This window comes from Hemiscyllium ocellatum, chromosome 27 (assembly GCF_020745735.1).
Source record: "Hemiscyllium ocellatum isolate sHemOce1 chromosome 27, sHemOce1.pat.X.cur, whole genome shotgun sequence".
NCBI classification, from domain to species: domain Eukaryota; kingdom Metazoa; phylum Chordata; class Chondrichthyes; order Orectolobiformes; family Hemiscylliidae; genus Hemiscyllium; species Hemiscyllium ocellatum.
The window spans coordinates 12,138,224-12,158,406 of NC_083427.1; the positions used below are offsets into that span (position 1 = coordinate 12,138,224).

Below are 20,183 nucleotides of genomic sequence, written 5' to 3' on the forward strand. Positions count from 1 at the left end.
GTGTGTCGGAGAGGAGGGGACAATGTGTATGTGAGTGTTGTGTGCACTTGCTTGTTAGAGTGTGGGTGAGTATGATGCAGTATGTGTCTATGAGTGTGTGCGCGTGAGTATTGGAGTGTGCATATCTGAGAGAGAGTATGTGTATTAGAAAGAATGTGAGTTTGATTGTGTGTATGAACGTGTGTGTGTGTGTCTGTGAGTGTATAGTGCAGTGTGGTCACCTGTAATGTAACATGAATCCAAGATCCTATTTGAGGCCATCCCCATGGGTACTAAACCTGGCAATAAGCCTCTGCTTTGTGACACTGCCTTGCTGTCCTGACGTCTGCCTTGAAGGATGGTAACCCGAATGACTAAGGTTGAATGTTCAAAGAGCACACAGTGTGTCCGCAGTCAGTCCATGTGATATTTTATTAATCCCTACTTTGGAAATTGAACTAGTCTGACTAACGGTTGGGATGTAGACAGACTCTAACCTCATATATTTAATACGTTGTCTGAGCTGAGAAGTCATATTCTTCATGAAATTTTCAGTTATCTTGGGTATATAGCTTCAAAGAATATATTAATGAATTGAAACCTGCATCCCCATTGTAACTGATTAATGACCTACCTTCAATCTAAGTTTGTTCAGTGATCTTTGACTACCTGCAAGGGAATAGGGCTCCAAAAGCTTATACTTCCAAGTAAACCTGTTGGATTATAACCTGATGTTGAGTGATTTTTAACTTTGTCCACCCCAGTCCAACACCAGCTCCTCCAAATCATGGCTTCATATAACATTTACTGATGATATCAAAACAATAACTCTAAAAGTAAAGCTTTCAGCCTATTAGAAACAATAGTCACAGACATGCGTGGGTGCGCTTGGAATTCATCAACTTTATTTTGACAAAGTCACAAAGTAGAGATTGCATTTCTGCAGTATTTGTCAGACAGCATTTCAAGGAAATTTATCGAGAAGGAATGGGTCATGACTCTTGGATTGCTGGATAGCCGATCAACTCCCCCTGCAAAATAATTCTAGGCTGCTATCTGCAGCTCTGGATTTTAGGACTGCACCTGATCAACAAGAACAGGCATAAACTGATATCCATCAATCACTTCAAATGGGAAATTGCCATTAAATGGATAACGTCTTTGCTTCATTGTTCTTTATGCATAGCTACCCTTGCAGGTCTGTGAATTAGTCTGTATTGTGAATAAGCAGGACATCATCACCCCCATAATGAGTGTGTCGAGAAATTTACAACATGGATGTTGCAGTCCTTACAAAGCTAACAGCCCACAAACGGAGTAGCGAAAGATGCCACAGTAAAACTTGAATCAAAGGATATGAGAAATGGGCACAGTTAAAAAGTCACGCAACACCTGGTTATGATCCAACAGGATTATTTGGAAGCGCTAGCTTTCGAAGTGCTGCTTTTTCATCAGGTGATTGTGGAGCAGGACCATAAGACACAGAATTTATAGCAAGATCACAGTGATATATTGGTACCTTGAACATGGATTGTTAAGTCTTTGATCTTTTAGAATGGATTTGAATAAAAAAGATGGAAGACTTAACAATCTAGGTTTGTTCAATGTATCATTGCATCGGTGTAATCTTTCGCTCTTACTTCTGTGTTTTATGTCCTGCTCTGTAACTACCTGATGAAGGAGCAGTGCTCCGATAGCTTAGAGCTTCCAAATAAACCTGTTAGTCTCTAACCTGGTGTTGTGTGATTTTTGACTTTGTCCACCCCAATCTAACACCAGCTCCTGCAAATTGAAAAATGGAGAGAGATGGGGCCTGTATCTGTGCTTTACAACAGTGTGACCAGCGCAGACAATGAAGAACTGTTGGGCTTTTTACCCCTGCACCACAGTGCATACCCCTCTAACTCCAGCAACAACATGGACAGGATGGGCCAAAGGGCTTTCTCCGCGCTGATCCACCTCTCGGACTCATCGATGAGTTGAAAGACCAATGAGCGGAGAGGGGGCGGGCCAGGGCCGGGGCCAGCCAATGGGACTGAATCAGGGGCGGGGCAAACCCGCGCGCGGGGCCAAGGGCTTTGTCCGCGTTGATGTAACTCTCTGACTCACATCGAGAGGGCGGGGAGGGGACGGGACAGGCTCGGCCAATGGTACTGAAGTAGGGGCGGGGCTGGGTCCGGGTCAGCCAATGGGACGGAAGGTGGGGCGGGGCTAATCCGCGCGCGTGTTGCGTAGGGAAATTAGGTCCCACGCATGCGCTGTGCAGTTGTGATCGCAGGGTGTGGGAGGAGACACGGACGGAGACGGTAAAGGGGGCCGAACGGAACCAGTCTGAGATAGGAGCTTGGGGAAACATCCGGTGTACGCCGCCACGTGCGCTTTCCATGCTCCAAGTCCCGCATTTGCTGCAAATGATAATCGGCCTCGGGGTGGGGGTTGCAGAAACGGGCGCGCCGGCCATCTTTGTTCGGGGCAAGCTGTGACCGACGCATGCGCGCCGCCATCTTTGTTCGGGGCAGTGCGCTCCCGGGGACGTTCGGAAGGCGAGGTGCAAATTCACACTGTGCTTCTGTCGGGAGACGGGGGGGATTTGGAAACTCCCTTTGTCAGGGAGGTTGGAAGGCGAGGGCTTATGCACGGATTGCAATTTAAGAAATGTTTGTTTATTCTCCATTTCTGTGCCTGGCTGACCATGTACAATCTTGTGCGCACTTTTTTCAACAGGATAACAGAGGCAGTATCCACAGACGGCAAGCTCTGAGCAAACTGCACAGCGAGATCTGCCACAGTTCCCCTATCCACAAGGAGTTGGATATCACTGGCCTCTGACCGTGGAGTGATAAAGATCTGGGAAGGATTTCAGGTACGGATTTGACTGCAAAATCACAGGGATGTTGGAAATCCTGCTTAGGCCCACTCCTGGAGTCTTCAGCTCTGGATACCCAGGAGGTTGATCCCATATTGTACGTACTGGCTGTCTGAAAAATAATTCAGTTTATCTCGTTCGCTTCTCTGACCTTGGAAGCCCTGCATGCTTATTTACCTTCGGTGCTGATCGAACTTCCTTTACCTTGCATTCATCTGCACTTCCACCACCCACACAGGCAGTGTATTCTGCATATTATCCGTCACTGTATGAAAAGAAAAGCTTGGTCCATTTTATGTCTATCAGTTTCTTTCCTCTAATCCGATGCCATCACCCTCTGGAAATAACTTTGCCTGTTTACTTCAGAACATAGAACGTTACAATGCAGTACAGGCCCTTCAGCTCTTGATGTTGCGTGGACCTGTGAAAATAATCTGATGCCCATCTAATTGACACTGTTCCATTATTATCTATATGTATATCCAATGCCCATTTAAATGCCCTTAATGTCAGCGAGTCTACTACTGTCGCAGGAAGGCTGTTCCATGCCCCAACTATTCTGAATGACAAACTACCCCTAATATCTGTCCTAATTCTGTTACCCCTCAATTTAAAGCTCTGTCCCCTCATGTTCGCCTTCACCATCTGAGGAGGAAAAGGTACTTTATTTAAGCATTTTATAATCTTGTACAACTCTATCAACTATCCCAACTACTTTTCTTGAAGGGGAATAATCCCAGCTTTTCCAAACCAAATCTTGTGTCTAAAACTTTTTTCTTCCCAGGAATCGTCTGGTAATTTCTGCTCTGTTATCTTAAGGACTTTTGTTTGTGAAGAGTGAGCAGAGATGGTCGCAATACTTGAGTCGTGACCAAACCAGAGCTTTATAAACTTTTCCCTGCGTTTGTTCCCATTACCTCTGCTTCTGAAGCCAAGATCCAAAATAGTTTTCAACCTGCTCTCGGTATATCCTGTCACCTTTGTGAAGGGTTTTGCACGCATGCGTCGGCCACAAGTTGCCCCCCAAAAAGATGGCAGGGGCGTCTGTTTCTGCATCAGCCCTCAGCCCTGCTCTTTCAATTTGTGCCCTTCAGGATATGTTCACTTGGGCCACTTCTTTTGACAAACTGCCTTACCTTATTGTGTTTTCTAAAGAAGAATCAACTTTGATACAAAATATTAACTCATCTTCTCTCCCATTGAACCGTAGAGCTTTAAAGCGTGGATTGACGCCTTTGACACATCATGTTGGCTCTAATCTTCAAGCACCTATCTACCCTCGTCCTATTTCTCAATAGCTGGCCCGTAGCCCTGTGTGCTTTGGTTCTTCAAGTGGTCATCTGAATACTTAAAACATTGTCATAGTTCCACTCATTGCATTTCAGGCAGTGAGTTCCAGATACCTCGCCGCACTCTGGGTGCAAATGTTCTTCCTTAAATGCCCTTTATGTTTTCTGCTGTTTACACTGATTCTCTTCCCTCTGCTGTTGATCTCTCTACAAAGGGACAACATTGCTTCCTAACTCTGCCCCTCATAATCTTTACACATCCATTGTGTTTCCCCAGCCTCACCATCCCCAAAAGCTTTCTCTGGCCTATGAAAAATATGTAATTTATGTGGTCTCCCTTCATAGCTGAAAGACTTCATCCCAGGCAACATCCTGATGAATCTCCTCCATACCCCTCCCATTCCCATCTGTCCTCTCTGTAATGCATTTGAATCCTTTCTATTGTGTGTCAACCAGAACTGCGACTCCCAGCTGTGGCTTAACTGATGTATTATACAGCTTCATGCCTAATAAATGTAAATATGCCATTAGTTTTTATAACCGCCTTATCCACTTGTTCTGCTGCCTTCAAAGATCTGTACACTTTACCAGCAAGTTCTTTCTGATCCTCTGTACTCTCCAAGGTCTGTCTGTTGATCATGTACTCTCTTGTCTTGTTAATTCTCTTAAAATGTCTCATAGAATCATAGGATTTTACAACATAGAAAGACGCCAGTCAGCCCATGTTTGTATCTGTCTTTGAATGAGCTACGCAGCTAGTTCCATCCTCCATTCCTGTCACTGTAGCCTTAAAACTTCACCACTTTCAAATACGTATCTTGCTGTCTTTTGAAATCTCTTTTGGAATCCACCTCCACCACTCTCCCAGGCAGTTCGTTCCAAATCATACCAACTGTTTGAGTAAAGAAAGTTTCTCCTTATCTCTCACATGGCTCCCTTGCTGACAGTCTTGAAATTGTGACCCTACCAGTTACTGACAAACCAACTAATGGACCTCCTTTGTTCATAACACCTCAAAAAGTTACCTCTTAATTTTCTCAGCTCCAAGAAGAATAAGCCCAGTCTCTCTGATTTTTTCCTTGCATCTACAATCCATCATTCTGGGAAATCTCCATTGCATTTTGTTCCAGGGCTTGAATATCCTTAAATAATGTTCCCAGAACGAGTTTGCACATTCTTCCCATGTCTGCGTGGGTTTCCTCCGGGTGTTCGGGTTTCCTCCCACAATCCAAAAATGTGCAGGTTAGGTGAATTGACCACGCTAAATTGGCCATAGTGTTAGGTGAAGGGGTACATGTAGGGGAATGGGTCTGGGTGGGTTGTGCTTTGGCGGGTCGGTGTAGACTTGTTGGGCCAAAGGGCCTGCTTCCACACTGTAAGTAATCTAATCTAATCTAAAATGACATACGATATTCCAAAAATGGTCTAACCAATGAATTTTAGAGGTGTAGCACCATGTCCTTCCTTTTGTACTCTATGCCTTTAAGTATAAGCCCAAAAGTCCTATAAACCTTCATAATAATTTTTTCAACTAGGCTGGAAATTTTCAGAGAATCATGCACATGAGCCATTTCACCAAATCTCGTGTCATCGGCAAACCTACCAACCCACTCTTTCACATCCACGTCTAAGTCATTTATAAAAATCACAAAGAGTAGAGGTACCAGAACCGATCCCTGCAGAACACCACTGAGCTCCAGGCTGAATGCTTTCCATTTACTACCACCTTCTGTCTTGTATGGACCAGCCATTTCTGTATCCAGGTCGCCAAATTTCCCTGTATCCCATGCTTCTTGAATGAGCCAACTGTGGGGAACTCAAGAACATTGTAAAACTTGTCTTGAGAAGATTTACAAGGATGTGGCCAGGGTTGGAGGATTTGAGGTATAGGGAGAAGCTGAAAAGGCTGGGGCTTTTTCCCTGGAGCATCGGAGCTATGGGGTGACCTTGTAGAGGTTTATAAAATCATGAGCTTGGATAGGGTAAATAGACCAGATCGTTTGCCTGGGATGGGGAGTCCAGAACTAGAGGGCAGAGGTTTAGGGTGAGAGGGGAAAGATATAAAAGGGGCTTCAGGGGTATTTTGTTCACCCAGAGGGTAGTACATGTATGGAATGAGCTGCCCGAGGAAGTGGTGGAGGCTGGTACAATTACAACATTTAAAAGGCATGTGGATGGGTATATGAATAGGAAGGTTTAAAGGGATATGGGCCGGGTGCTGGCAGATGGGACAAGATTGGGTTGGGATATCTGGTCGGCATGGACGGGTTGGACCTGAAGGGTCTGTTTCCGTGCTGTACATCTCTGTGACGCTGTGAATCTATCCACTGCTCTAACTCCATCCATGTGCTTTGTCACAGCCTCAAAGAATTCAGTCCAGAGCAATCTCTAATTAACCCAAATGTCCCTGTGCTGCTGTCCTCCCTTCAAAGTTTTACGTGTATTGTATTGTCTCTCTGTCTTTCTTCGAACAAGATAATATGACTTCGCGTTTCACAGCATTGACGGTTTGTTTGCCAGGTGTCTGTCCCATTTGGCCGACTTGTCACTGTCTCTCTCAAGTCACTCGGCGTCATCGTCAGTATTCACTATTCTCCCTCGCTTAGTAGCATCTGCAAATTTAGAGATTTTTTGCCCTCAACATTTAATCTCCAAATTGTTTGTACAAATTAGAAAAAAGCAAAGGTCCAAACACCAGGAACACCACTTCCAAATCATCTCCAATCTGGGAAATGCTAGTCTATACCTACCCTCTGTTTTCCTACCTTTTAGCGAACTTCTCATCCATGCTGCCGGGGACCCATCAATTGCAAACATTTTCTAATTTGGTAACCAATCTGCCACGTAGCACCATATTAAATGCTTTTGGAAAATCTCAAAGAAACACCATCCACTGCACGACTCTCATCAGCTGCCTGTACAGCTTCAGTTCACTCAGTTACATTTGTTAGACATGACCAGCCCTTGATAAAGCCACGTTGACTGTGAGGTATGACCTTATTATTGTCTAAGTGTATGTCATAACCTCCACCAGGCAGGAGAAAGTGAGGACTGCAGATGCTAGAGATCAGAGTCGCGAGTGTGGTGCTGGAAAAGCGCAGCAGGTCAGGCAACGTCCGAAGAACAGGAGAATCGACGTTTCGGGTCATCGGTCCTTCATCAGGAATGAGGCGGAAATGGCGCTTCCTAGCGAAGGGCTTATGCCCGAAACATCGATTCTCCTGCTCCTCGGATGCTGCCTGACCTGCTGCGCTTTTCCAGCACCACACTCTCGACTATAACCTCCACCAGTTTTTCAGTTATTGATGTCAAGCTGATAGGTCTGTAGTTCCCAGGGTTATCCTTGGTCCCATCACTCCAAAGAAGGTTTCAGGATTACATTCAATTTGCCAGCGTCTGCCAAGCCCATCTATTCGGCCTATTGTCTAAGGCTTTCTGTCTCATTATGTGACGCACCAGATAATTTGTGTATCATGCTGATCATAGAACACAGAACTGTACTGCGCAGGATTGGGCTCTTTGGCCCACTTTCCTGATGAACAGATCTTGCCCGAATCATCGATTCTCCTGCTGCTCGGATGCTGCCTGACCTGCTGCGCTTTTCCAGCATCTGCAGCCCTTCCTTTCTCCTTTTGGCCCATGATGTTGTGCCGAACGTGACGCCAAATTTAACTAATCTCTTCTGCCTGTCCATATCCCTCCATTCCTTGCAATTTCCATGTGCTGAGCTGAAAGTCCCTGAAATGCCCCATTGTATCTGCCTCCACCACTACCCGTGGCAGTGTGCTCTACACTCCTGCCACACTCTGTGTTTAAAAAAAATCTTGCCTGTCACATATCCATCCCATTTTCTCCTGCTCACTTAAAGGCATGTCCCCTAGTTTTAGACATCAGGCGGAAAGATTCTGTCTGTCAACCCTCTCTATGCATCTCAAATTTTATAGACTTCTATCAAGCCTCCGTTCCGCCTCCATCACTCCGGAGAAAACTGCCTGCATTTTTCTAGCCTCTCCTTATAGTTCATAGCCTCTAATCCAGGCAGCATCCCGGTAAACCTTGTCTACTACTTCTCCAAAACCTCCACATCCTTCCTGTAATGTGGCAACCAGAAGTGAATGCGATGCTCTTAATTGTGGCCTAACCAAGGTTTTGCAAAACTGCAACATGACTTCCTGACTCTTGTACTCAATTCCCTGACCAATAAAGGTGAACATGCCGTCCGTCTCCTTTCCCACCCTATCTACTTGTGTGGCCACCTTCAGGGAGCTCTGGATTTGAACCCCAAGATCCCTCTGTATGTCAGTAATGTTCACGGTCCTGCCATTGACTCTAAACCTTTCCTTAACATTCAATCTAATGAACTGCAGCATCCCACACTTACAAGGATTAAACTGAAAGTACAGTTTCTCCACCCAGATCTGCAAGTGACCTATACCCCGCTGTATCCTTTGGACATCTTCGACATAATCCACAACTCCACCAATCTTTGTATGATCTGCAAACTTATTAATCCATCCATCATCTATGTTTTTATTCAAGCCATTTATGTATTTGTATACACACACACACACACACACACACACACTCTATGGAGCCCTAGTCGTGGGCCTCCAGCTGGACAAACACTCTTCCCCCACTACCCTGTGTTGTTTATGTGCAGGCTAGTTCTGAATCCGTGTGGCCAAGTGACCGTGGATCAAACTTATTTTAATCTTCCGGATGAGCCTATCATGAGGGACCTTGTTGAAAGCCTTACGAAAACCCGTGTAGGCAACATGCACTGCTCTACATCATCCATCACTTTCATCACATCCTTGAAAAAGTCAATCAAGTTAGTAAGACATGACCTCCCGTGCACAAAACCATGCAAACTGTCCCTAATCAGGCCGTACGTTTCCAAATCTGCAGAAATCCTATCCCTAAGAATTCTCTCCAGTAGCTTCCCAACCACCACTGTGAATCTGAAGTTTCCTCAAATATCTCTTCTTGAACAGAACATTAGACCATAAGACCTTAAGACATAGGGGTGGAAGCAAGCTCATTTGGCCCATCCTGTACACTCCGGCATTTAGTCATGGCTGATGGGCATTTCAATTCCACTTACCCGCACTCTCCCCGTAGCCCTTAATTCCTTGCGAGATTAAGGATTTTGTCAATCTCTGCCTTGAAGGCACCCAACACCCCGGCCTCCACTGCACTCCGTGGCAATGAATTCCACAGGCCCACCACTCTCTGGCTGAAGAAATGTCTCCTCATCTTTCTCACTGTTTCAAAGATTGTCCATGCCTCTTTATTTTCCAAAGTGCAAGACCTCACACTTGCTCACATTGAATTTCATCAGGCATTTCCTGGACCACTCTCCTAAACTGTCTAAGTCTTTCTGCAGCCTCCCCACCTCCTAAGTACTACCTGCCTATCCACCTAATGCCATACCATTGGCAAACTTCACCAGAATGCCTCAGTCCCTTTACAATATGTAAAGTGAACAGCTGCAGCCCCAAAGGCTAACCCTGTAGGACACCACTTGTCATCAGCTGCCATTTCGAAAAAGAACCTTTTATCCCAACTCTCTGCCTTCTGTCAGACAGCCAATCCCCAATCCCATGCCAGTAGCTCACCACGAACACCATGGGCCCTCACCTAACTCAGCAGCCTCCCGTGAGGCACAGTAATAAAGGCCTTTTGGAAGTCTAGATAGATAACATCCACTGGGTTTCCCTGGTCTAACCTACTTGTTACCTCTTCAAAGAATTCTAACAAGTTTGTCAGGCGTGACCTCCCCTTACTAAATCCATGCTGACTTGTTCTAATCTAAACTTGCTCCAAAACAGCCATCCTGTAAGTAATCCATGAATTCCCTTTCTTTGGATGCACCGGCAACATTACTCACCCAGCTCTAATCTGACTCTGCACTTCCAAGAATTTAGAAATCTCCTCCTTAATTCTATAATTTTACCTACAAGCATGGTTAGACTAATCGGCCTATAATTTTCCATCTTTTGTCTTGATCCTTTCTTGAACAAGGGGGTTACAACAGCGATTTTTTCCAATCATCTGGGACTTTCCCTGACCCCAGAGATTTTTGAAAGATTACAAGCAAAATCTCCGCTATTTCGTCAGACACCTCCCTCAGAACTCTTGGACGTAGCCCGTCGGGGCCAAGAGATTTATCAATTTTTAGACCTTCTAGCTTTCCTAGCACTATCTCTTTTGTAATGGCTACCTTACTCAATTCTGCCCCTTCACACTCCTTAATTGTTGGGAAATTACTCATGTCTTCCACTGTGAAGACAGACACAAAGTACTTGTTCAGTTCTTCAGCTATTTCCTTATCTCCCATCACTAGCCTTCCTACATGAGTTTGGAGCGGCCCAATTCCTACTTTTACCTCTCATTTGTTTCTTATGTATTGAAGGAAACATTTACTATCATCCCTAATATTACTGGCTAGCTTACCTTCATATTTGATCCTCTCCTTCCTTATTTCTCTCTTTGTTATCCTCTGTTTTTGTGGTCTTCCCAATCTTCTGATTTCCCAGTGCTCTTGGCCACTTTATTGGCTCTCTCTTTTTCTATGATACAATTCCTGACTTCCTTTGTCAGCCATGGCTACCTAATCCCACCCCCGGATAATCATTTCTTTTCTTGGGGATGAACCTCTGTACTGTGTCTTCAATTACACCCAGAAACTCCTGCCAGTGTTGCTCTCCTGTCTTCCCCGCTCGGCTCTGCTTCCAGTCCATTTTTGTCAGTTCCTCTCTCATACCCCTGTAATTACCTGTATTTAACTGTAACACCATCACATCTGATGTTGCCTTCTGTCTTTCAAACTGCAAACTGAACTCTACCATATTATGGCCGCTGACTCCTAAGTGTTCCCTTACTTTTAAGCTCTTTTATAAAGTCTGGCTCATTACATAGCACTAAGTCCGGAATAACCTGCTCCCTTGTGGGCTCTATCACAAGCTGCTCCAAAAAAGTCATCCTGAAAGTAATCCATGAATTCCCTTTCTTTGGATGCACCGGCAACATTACTCACCCAGTCCACCTGCATATTGAAGTCCCCCATGATCACCGGGACCTTGCCTTTCTGACATGCCCTCTCTATTTCCTGGTACATCTTGCGTCCCTGATCCTGACCACTGCTGGGAGGTCTGGACGTAACTACCAATTTTTGCCCTTGTGGTTCCTTGACCCCACATCATCTGATGTCTGCAGATGCTGGAGATCACAGTTGAAAATATGTTGCTGGTTAAAGCACAGCAGGTTAGGCAGCATCCAAGGAATAGGAAATTCGACGTTTTAGGCCAGAGCCCTTCATCAGGCTTATGCCCGAAAAGTAGAATTTCCTGTTCCTTGGATGCTGCCTAACCTGCTGTGCTTTAACCAGCAACACATTTTCAACCCACATCATCTGACCCTATGTCATTCAGTGCCATAGATTTAATCTTATTTTTAACTAACAAGGCAATCCCGCCCCCTCTGCCCGTCTTTTCGGTAAGTTGTAAATCCTTGGATGTTTACCTGCCAGTGCTGAACCTCCTGCAACCACATCTCTGTGATGCCTACCACCTCATAATCATTCACGATGATTTCTGCCGTTAATTCATCTACTTTGCTATGAATACTACAAGCGTTTAGATGAAGCATCTTAATGCTAATTTTCTTATCCTTTCCATCATCTCGAGTAATATGTCCTCAGTTATCCTTCCTTTTCGCTTCATTCCTAGCCTGCCTTGAACTGAAACCCTGCACACAGGCTAACCTGCTGCTTATCTTTCTACTTGACTCCATATTCCCTGTTGCTTTCCCTTTCCCTTCCCCTGACTCTCAAGTTTAAAGTCCTAGTGACTACCCTGTTTATCCTTTTCGCCAGAACACTGGTTCCAGATTGGTTCAGGTGGAGACCGTCCCATCGGTACAGATCGCCCCGGTTCCAACGGAATCCTTCTTTCCCACACCAATCTCTTAGCCACATTGTTACTTCCCTAAATTTCTTATCCCTATGCCAATTAGCACGTGGCTCGGGCAGTAATCCGGAGATTATGACCCCTGAGGACCCGCTCTTCAATTTCCTTCCTAGTGCTTGAGAATCCCCCAAACAGGTCTTCCTTCCTAGCCTTGCCTATGTCATTTATGCCAACGTGGACCACAACAACTGGATCCTCTCCCTCCCGCTCCAATACCCTTTCAAGCCGGTCGGAGATGTCCTGCACCCTGGCACCGGGCGGGTAACACACCGTGCGGAATTCCCGATCCGGCTCTCAAAGGATACTATCTGTCCCCCTAATTATAGAATCCCCTACAACAACTACTTGTCTGTTTGCTCCCCTGTTGAATGGCCTTCTGCATCATGGTGCTGTGGTCAGCTGGCTCATCCTCCCCACAGCCCTTTCCCTCATCCATACGGCGAGCAAGAAGCTCATACCTGTTGGACAAGGTAAGGGCTGAGGCTCCTCCACTCCTGAATTCCCCTACCTGCCTCACTTACCGTCACACCCTGTTGTTCCTGATCATGAACTGAGTTGGAATTACTTAACCTGCTCAGAGGTACTTCCCAAACCTCCAGGATGTCTCCAGTGGCTGGCGAGGTTACAAAAGTGTTGGTCAAGGACCCAGCAATCTCCTCTGATGCCCCCCTCAATCACCTGGGGTAGATACCCTCAGGCCATGGGGACATATCCACCCTTAATGCTCTTCAAGAGATCTGACACACTTCTTTCATGAACTCTAAGTGCCCTGGCATATTAGTAAGCTCCACACAAAATTCACTATCCTTCAAATCCGTTTTCTGGATTAATTCCATGGTGAGATATTTATTTAGGATCTCCATATGCATTCTCTGCCTCCAAGCACAAGTGCCCTCCTTTATCCTTGAGTGGTCCTACTTTATCCCGAGTTATCCTCTTTGAGTCACAGAGAGGTACAGCAGGGAAACAGACCCTTCGGTCCAACTTGTCCATGCCGACCAAATCTCCTAGCCTCATCTAGTCCCACCTGCCAGCACCCGGCCCATATCCCTCCAAACCCTTCCTATTCATATACCCATCCAAATGCCTCTTAAAGGTTGCAATTGTACCAGCCTCCACCACTTCCTCTGGCAGCTCATTCCTCACACGCACATCCTGTGTATGAAAACCAATTGCCTCTTAGGACCCTTTTTATATCTTTCCCCTCTCACCCTGAACCTCTGCCCTCTAGTTCTGGACTCCCCCGCCCCAGGGAAGAGACCTTTTCTACTTACCCTATCCATGCCCCTTATGATTTGTCAGGACACCCCTCAGCCTCCGACATTCCAGGGAAAACAACCCCTCATTCTCCACGTCTGTCTCAAAGCCTTGCAATTCTGTTGAACCCTACTTGCCAAGTCCCTTTCTTGCTCTAATTCCCAGCTTGATTAATTTGCTGCTTTCCTTAATTTTCCCATTGGCCCTGTCTGGTTTTAGCCTCCGAAACCATTCATGTGCTGCTTTGTTGCCTGATTTCCAAGCATCCTCATTATCCACGGGCCCCTTTACCTTGCTGTCCTTCTACTTCCACCTTACTGGACAATGCCGGTCTTGAACACTTCTCAACATTAGGTACTTGCCAGTCCATCGGGACATCTCCAGTGGCTGGCGAGGATCCAAAGGTGTTGGTCAAGGACCCAGCAATCTCCTCTGATGCCCCTCTCAATAACCTGGAGTAGATACCCTCAGGCCATGGGGACCGAACCACCCCTTAATGCTCTTCAAGAGATCTGACACACTTCTTTCATGAACTCAGAGTGCCCTGGCGTATTAGTAAGCTCCACACAAAATTCACTATCACTGCCTAAACAGTTCCCACATGTGGACTTGCCTGATAACAGCTCCTGCCTAATACTCGGGGTAATTTGCCCTGCCCCAATTTTGTAGCATCCCGCCAGGTCCAGACTTATTCCTGTTCACAGCTGTCCTAAACAGAAACCTCAGGGGTTGTGAGCAATGTTTTCAAAATGCTCTCCCACTGAAAGGTCAGTCACCTGGCCAGGCTCATGAGACAATCCAAGGTCCCGTGTGGGTCCTTCTCGAGTGGACTGTCCACGTACAGTTTCGAGAAACCCTCTTGCTTGCACCTGACAAATTCCGCCCCATCTAAACCACTTGCTCTGTGAGAGTCCCCAGTCAATGTTGGGGAAGTTAAAGTCACCCACTTGACAACTCTCTTTATTGCACCTTTCCGTAGTTTGCCTACATATTTGTTCCACAATCTCTCTGCTGTTGAGGGATTATAGTATAACCGTATCACCGTGACTGCACCAATCTTATTTTCCAGCTCTGCCCAGATTGCTTCACAGGATGAGCCCTCCAGTACGTCACCTCTGAGTGCAGATGTGACGTCCTCGCTGACTAGTAATACAACTCCTCCACCCCTTTTACCTCCCTCTCAATCCCGGCTAAAACAATGAAATGTTCAGCAGCCGGTCCTGTCCCTCTCTCAACCAAGTCTCTGTAATGGCCCCAACATTACCGTCCAATGTAGTATTCCAGGCTCTAAGCTCACCTGCCCGACCTGTGATGATGGTGGCACGGTGGTTAGTCCTGCTGTTTCACAGCGCCAAGGACCTGGGATCGATTCCAGCCTCGGGTGACTGTCTGTGCGGAGTTTGTACATCCTCCCCGTGTCTGTGTGGGTTTCCTCCGGGTGCTCCGGCTTCCTCCCACAGTCCAAAGACGTGCAGGTTAGGTGAACCAGCGATGCTGGATTGTCCGTCGTGTCAGTTCGGTGCGTTAATCCGAGGAATAGGGTAGTGGGAATGGGACTGGGTGGGTTACTCTTGGGAGGGTCGGTGTGAATGTGTTGGATCAAATCGCTTGTTTCCACATGTCAGCCCGCTGGTACCATTGTTTTCATTTACCTTAGTCTGCCTGTCCTTTCTTTCTGAATTACTGGCCTTAGCATCTCCCTTCCCCTCAGTCCCTCCACACTCTGACCTGTTACTCTGGTTCCCCCCCTCCCTCTGCCACTCGAGTTAAAACCACCCTGAGTAGCATTCCTGAACCTCCCTGTGAGGATTTGGCTGCCTTCTGATTTCGATGCAACCTGACGCTCTTGTACAGGTCACCCCTGCCCCAGAAGAGGTTCTCAATGATCCAAATAACCTGGACCCTTGCACCAGCTCCTTCGCCGTGCATTCATCTGTTCTATCTATCTATTCCTCGCCTCCCTACCATGTGGTACTGTGAGTAACCTAGAGATTACTACCCTGGAGGTCCTGCTCTTCAGCCTCTTTCCTAACTCCCTCGAATCACCCTGTAGGACCTCATCCCTCTTTCTCCCAATGTAGTTGGGACAAAGTGTACTACAACTTCTAGCTACTCCCCCTCCCCCTTAAGAATTTCACGCAACTGCTCAGAGATGTCCTTGACCCTGGCACCAGGGAGGCGACAGGAGTCTCGAACATGACAACAGAAATGCCCGAGTGCCCCTAACTACAGAATCTCCAACCACGGGTCACTCGCTCAGACCTTACCCAACCCTGCTTTCCAGCAGGGCCAGTTTAGATTAGATTAAATTCCCTACAATACGGAAACAGGCCCTTCGGCCCAACAAGCCCGCACCGACCCTCTGAAGAGAAACCAACCCCTCCCTGTTTACCCCTGACTAATCCACCTAACACTACGGGCAACTTAGCACGGCCAATCCCCCCTAACCGGCACATCTTTGGACTGTGGGAGGAAACCGGAGCACCCGGAGGAAACCCACGCGGACATTGGGAGAATGTGCAAACTCCACACAGGCAGTTGCTGGAGGCCGGAATTGAACCTGGCTCCCTGGCGCCATGAGGCAGCAGCGCTAGCCACTGAGCAACTGTACTGCCTGGGCCTGGCAGCTGTTACCCTCCCCTGAGAGAGCATTCCACCCCTCCAACCCTATCCATAATGGCATTCCTGTTACAGCGGAAGAATAACTACAAGAGACTCCTGCACTAACTTCCCGCCTCTCCTGGTGGTCATCCGTCTCCCTGACTGAAGCTGCAGTGTGAGCACCTTCCTGTAACTAGTGTCTATCACCCACTCTGTCCCCTGCCTGCTCCTCGGTGTATCTGCCTGAGCAACGCCGTGTGTGAGGACCTGCAGTCGGTCACCCCTTGCTGCATGCATCGTCGTCAGGGACACAAGACAGTTCCCTGATCTCTCCCACATCAAGCAGGAGGGGCACGCTCCTGCCCCTGACTGCCATCTCTGCTCCTGTACACTAATACAGACAAAAAGAATCTCACCTTGCCTGAACCTTCCTTGCTCACTGAAGCCCAGTATTCAATCAGCCCACATATATCCCAACTCGCTCCCGCTGACCGGTTCCTCAAGTTACAGTGCAATCTTTACAAGCAGACCAAACACCCTCCTGGCTACAACAAAACTGCCCAACTTCTCTCAACGTCTCTCTTTTTTCTTGGTTAGAGGGGGACGGATGGAAACACTAATGTTTGGGGCTCGCCGTTGTGTCCTTCCTTACTCTGCTGATCAGTCACAACAACTGTTGCCAACTTCTCATGATGCTCATTGATGTCTCTCTGTCGTCCCCTATTGGATGGGTGCGCACTGTGTTTTATTTTGGTGTATTGCATCTGTGTCCTCAACATATTATTGAAGAGAGTTGTTTCCTCAGGCAATGCCGACATTCTCTATCTGATAATGTCCTGTCCTGTCCCTGGGTTTATTACAACCATCGTCGGAACCATCCCGACTCTTGTGATATTACCGGCCTTACAATTCGGGGACCACTGGGTAGACCCTCGTTTGCCCTTTTTGTCTTGAGACTCTAAATCTCCTGGTCATTTTTTTTTCCGCGTACCCATGTTGTGCGTGTGCAAGTGTGAGACACAGTGAAAGACGGTGGGAATACAAATCTTTATTCCGTTTTCACCACCAGGAAGAAAGGAAACACCTGAGCGGCCAGTGACAAGCAGTGCCCTTCACAGAGGGAAACACTGAGAGATCAAACAGTGAAGGGGAGGACAAGGATTAAATCAAAATAGACTTGGATGGGGTAATAATACCCTCCACTCCCTGCGGTGCCCATCTTTCGTTTGTCCTTTTAATGGACAATTGCCTAACGTCCCTTAAATTGAATGAATTGTGCCAATTGAGTGCTATTGACCCAATGAGGTACCTCAACCCTGTGCATTTGATTCAAGTTGTCTTGCTTGCCTATCATCCAATGTCCATAGGTGTGGGATCGTTGGTTTTGTTGAAGAGTTGTGGTGTCCCCTTGATGAAAATAGTCTCAATATCTTCATCAACTGTATCTTTACCGTCTCCTTCCTCAGTCTAACTTGTTCCATTTGAGTTTTTTCAGCTCGCACTGTTAATTCTCTCATAATCGCTTTCAGCTTTTCATTTACTACCACCACCACACCTCCTCCCCCCACCCTCCCCCCCCCACCCCCAATATATTTACAGAAAACAGAGTCGAGAGTGTGTGGTGCTGGGAAGGCACAGTAGGTTATGCAGCGTCCGAGGAGCAGGAGAATGGACATTTCAGGCAGGAGCCCTTCATCTGGCTCCTCAGATGCTGCCTGACCTGCTGTGTTTTTCCAGCTCCCCACACACTCCCCTCTGATCTCCAGCACCTCCAGCCCTCACTTTCTCCTCCAGAAAATGCAGGATTAGCTCCCGTCACAGTGTCCATTCAGTGTCTCCCTTCTGTGTCTCGTGAAAATATGGCGTTCTCTGAATTTAGTTGATCCCATGGCATCAGCAGCTTTGCACAATACTACATTGGGTAACAGCGTGTACGTTTTCATTCACCAATCTGAACAATATTCCGGCACCTGGATCCCTGAAACACTAATCCGAACGGATATAATCCCATCTTTTACATTAGAATACGATATGTCTCCTTCATTTAATAACGCTGATCCATTGACTGTTCCCTCAGTTGTGATTGGGCACTTTAATTCCCTCAGGTTGGAGGAGAGGGAGTAGGATTGGAGTTGACAGGGGCGGGAGGGAAACACAATGATAATGCTGGGCCCCTACACCATGTGCCATATCCATGGACGGCTACCTTCTCCCAGTCACATTTAATTAATGGTTGTCCATTTAGGGGGAGCCTAAAGCTGCTTCCAGCCATGACTTCAACTTCCTTCCTCAACATGCACTGAGCGGCTCTGTCCCTTGTACCTTACACAAAGGCGTGCGCGTACACACACACACACACACACACACACACACACACACACACACACACACACACACACACACACACACACACACACACACCATGCTGAACGCTACACATGTACCTGTGGTCCAATTCTTGCCTGCTGTGCTATACTAAACTACATATCAATTCCATCCACATCATACGGTGAATAACCACGCCTACGTACACTCATCAGATTCACTTCTGCGTCCTCCTGCAGGAGTACCCGAGCCAAATGTCCTCCCAGCCCCCTCTGTAGGGCACGGTGCTCCTCCGTTACCTCAGCCCTGGCCCGACAGGGTATTGTGACCGACCCCGTTTGCTATCCTGATGTCCCCACTCTTTCAGACTGAATGAACTCAGTTTCAGGTACAGTACGGGCACAGTGGCTCAGTGATTAGCACTGCGGCCTCACAGCACCAGGGTCCCAGGTTCGATTCCAGCCTCGGGCGACTGTCTGTGTGGAGTTTGCACATTCTCCCCATGTCTGCGTGGGTGCTCCAGTTTCCTCCCACAGTCCAAAGATGTGCAGGTTAGGTGAATTGGCAACATGCTAAGTTGCCCATCGTGTTAGATGCATTATTCAGAGGGAAATGGATCTGGGGGTGGGTTACTCTTCGGAGGGTCGGGGTGGACTGGTTGGGCCGTAGAGCCTGTTTCCACACCTTGGGGAATCTAGTCTCATCTCACACTGATGTAACCTGCCTGCCCACTTGTCTGTGGTACTGCTCCCCACATCCTCCTCGCAGTGCCAAATTGTTGGGGTGGAATGACCAAATGTTTCGGTTGACCCCCAGGACTCCATTTCCAGAGGCTAGTGGGAAGAATCCCTCTGAAAATCCAGACAGCTCTCCAGCCAACAAAGGAAAGCAGACACTTTAGCATTTACAAACCAGTCATGCTTGTTACAATTAGATTAGATTCCCTACAGTATGGAAGCAGGCCCTTCGGCCCGACTAGTTCATACCGACCCTGCAAAGGGAAACCACCCAGACCCATTCCCCCACCCCATCAGTCCATCAGTCAGGAGTAATTAACATTAGGGGCAATTTACCTCTCCTACACATCTTTGGATTGTGGGAGGGAACCCACGCAGCCACAGGGAGAATGTGCAACCTCCACACAGACAGTCGAGGCCTGAATTGAACCCTGGTCTCTGGCGCTGTGAGGGAGCGGTGCTTACCACTGAGCCACCGTGCCATCTGAATACAATAGACATTGTAGGACACCCCAGGATAAAGATAGGGATATTTAGTTAAAACAAAAACATGACACAGCTGGAAATTGTGTTCATGTATATTCATTCCCGGACATTTGCCAGCTGTGTCATGTTTTTGTTCTAACTAGATATCCCTATCATTATCCTGGGGTGTCCTACAGTGTTCTCATTCAAACCACATTCCAGTGTCTGCGAGTTTCTGTACATTGGGGCTGCTTTTACTCTTTGAGACTGATTTTCCCTCATAATTTATTTGAATATTTTCCTCTAATGCCTTCAGTGTTGGTGAATCTATAACTACTTCAGAATGTGTCGATGATTATTTGACAGATCTTAACTAAAACCTACTATTAATATTGGAGACAGATTCACCAATTAAATGCAGTGTGAAATGTCTTGTGTATAAATAACTGCAGCTGCATATTCCGTCTCAGTGCTGCTATTGAATTGAATTTATTGTCACTTGTACCGAGGCACAGTGGCTTTGTCTTGTGAGCAATACAGGCAGATCACTGAGTTAAGTAGCATAGATAGTAAATACTAGGGAAACAGCGACAAAAACATAAACACAGGTACAGGTGAATGTTAAGAGTTTGTGAGTCGATTCAGCATTCTAACAGCAGTTGGGTAGAAACTGTTTTGAAACCGGCTGGTGTGT

General features: G+C 46.9%; 1 long non-coding RNA gene across 2 annotated transcripts in view; it reads left to right on the plus strand.

The window, feature by feature from the left end:
- Positions 1-2,708: 2,708 nt before the first annotated feature.
- The window catches only part of LOC132828734 (uncharacterized), a 64,681-nt gene continuing 47,206 nt past the window's right edge, over positions 2,709-20,183 (plus strand). For both annotated transcript variants that reach the window (XR_009646148.1, XR_009646147.1), the window contains exon 1: positions 2,709-2,842. This is a non-coding gene — a long non-coding RNA (uncharacterized LOC132828734). The remainder of the gene's footprint in view (positions 2,843-20,183) is intronic.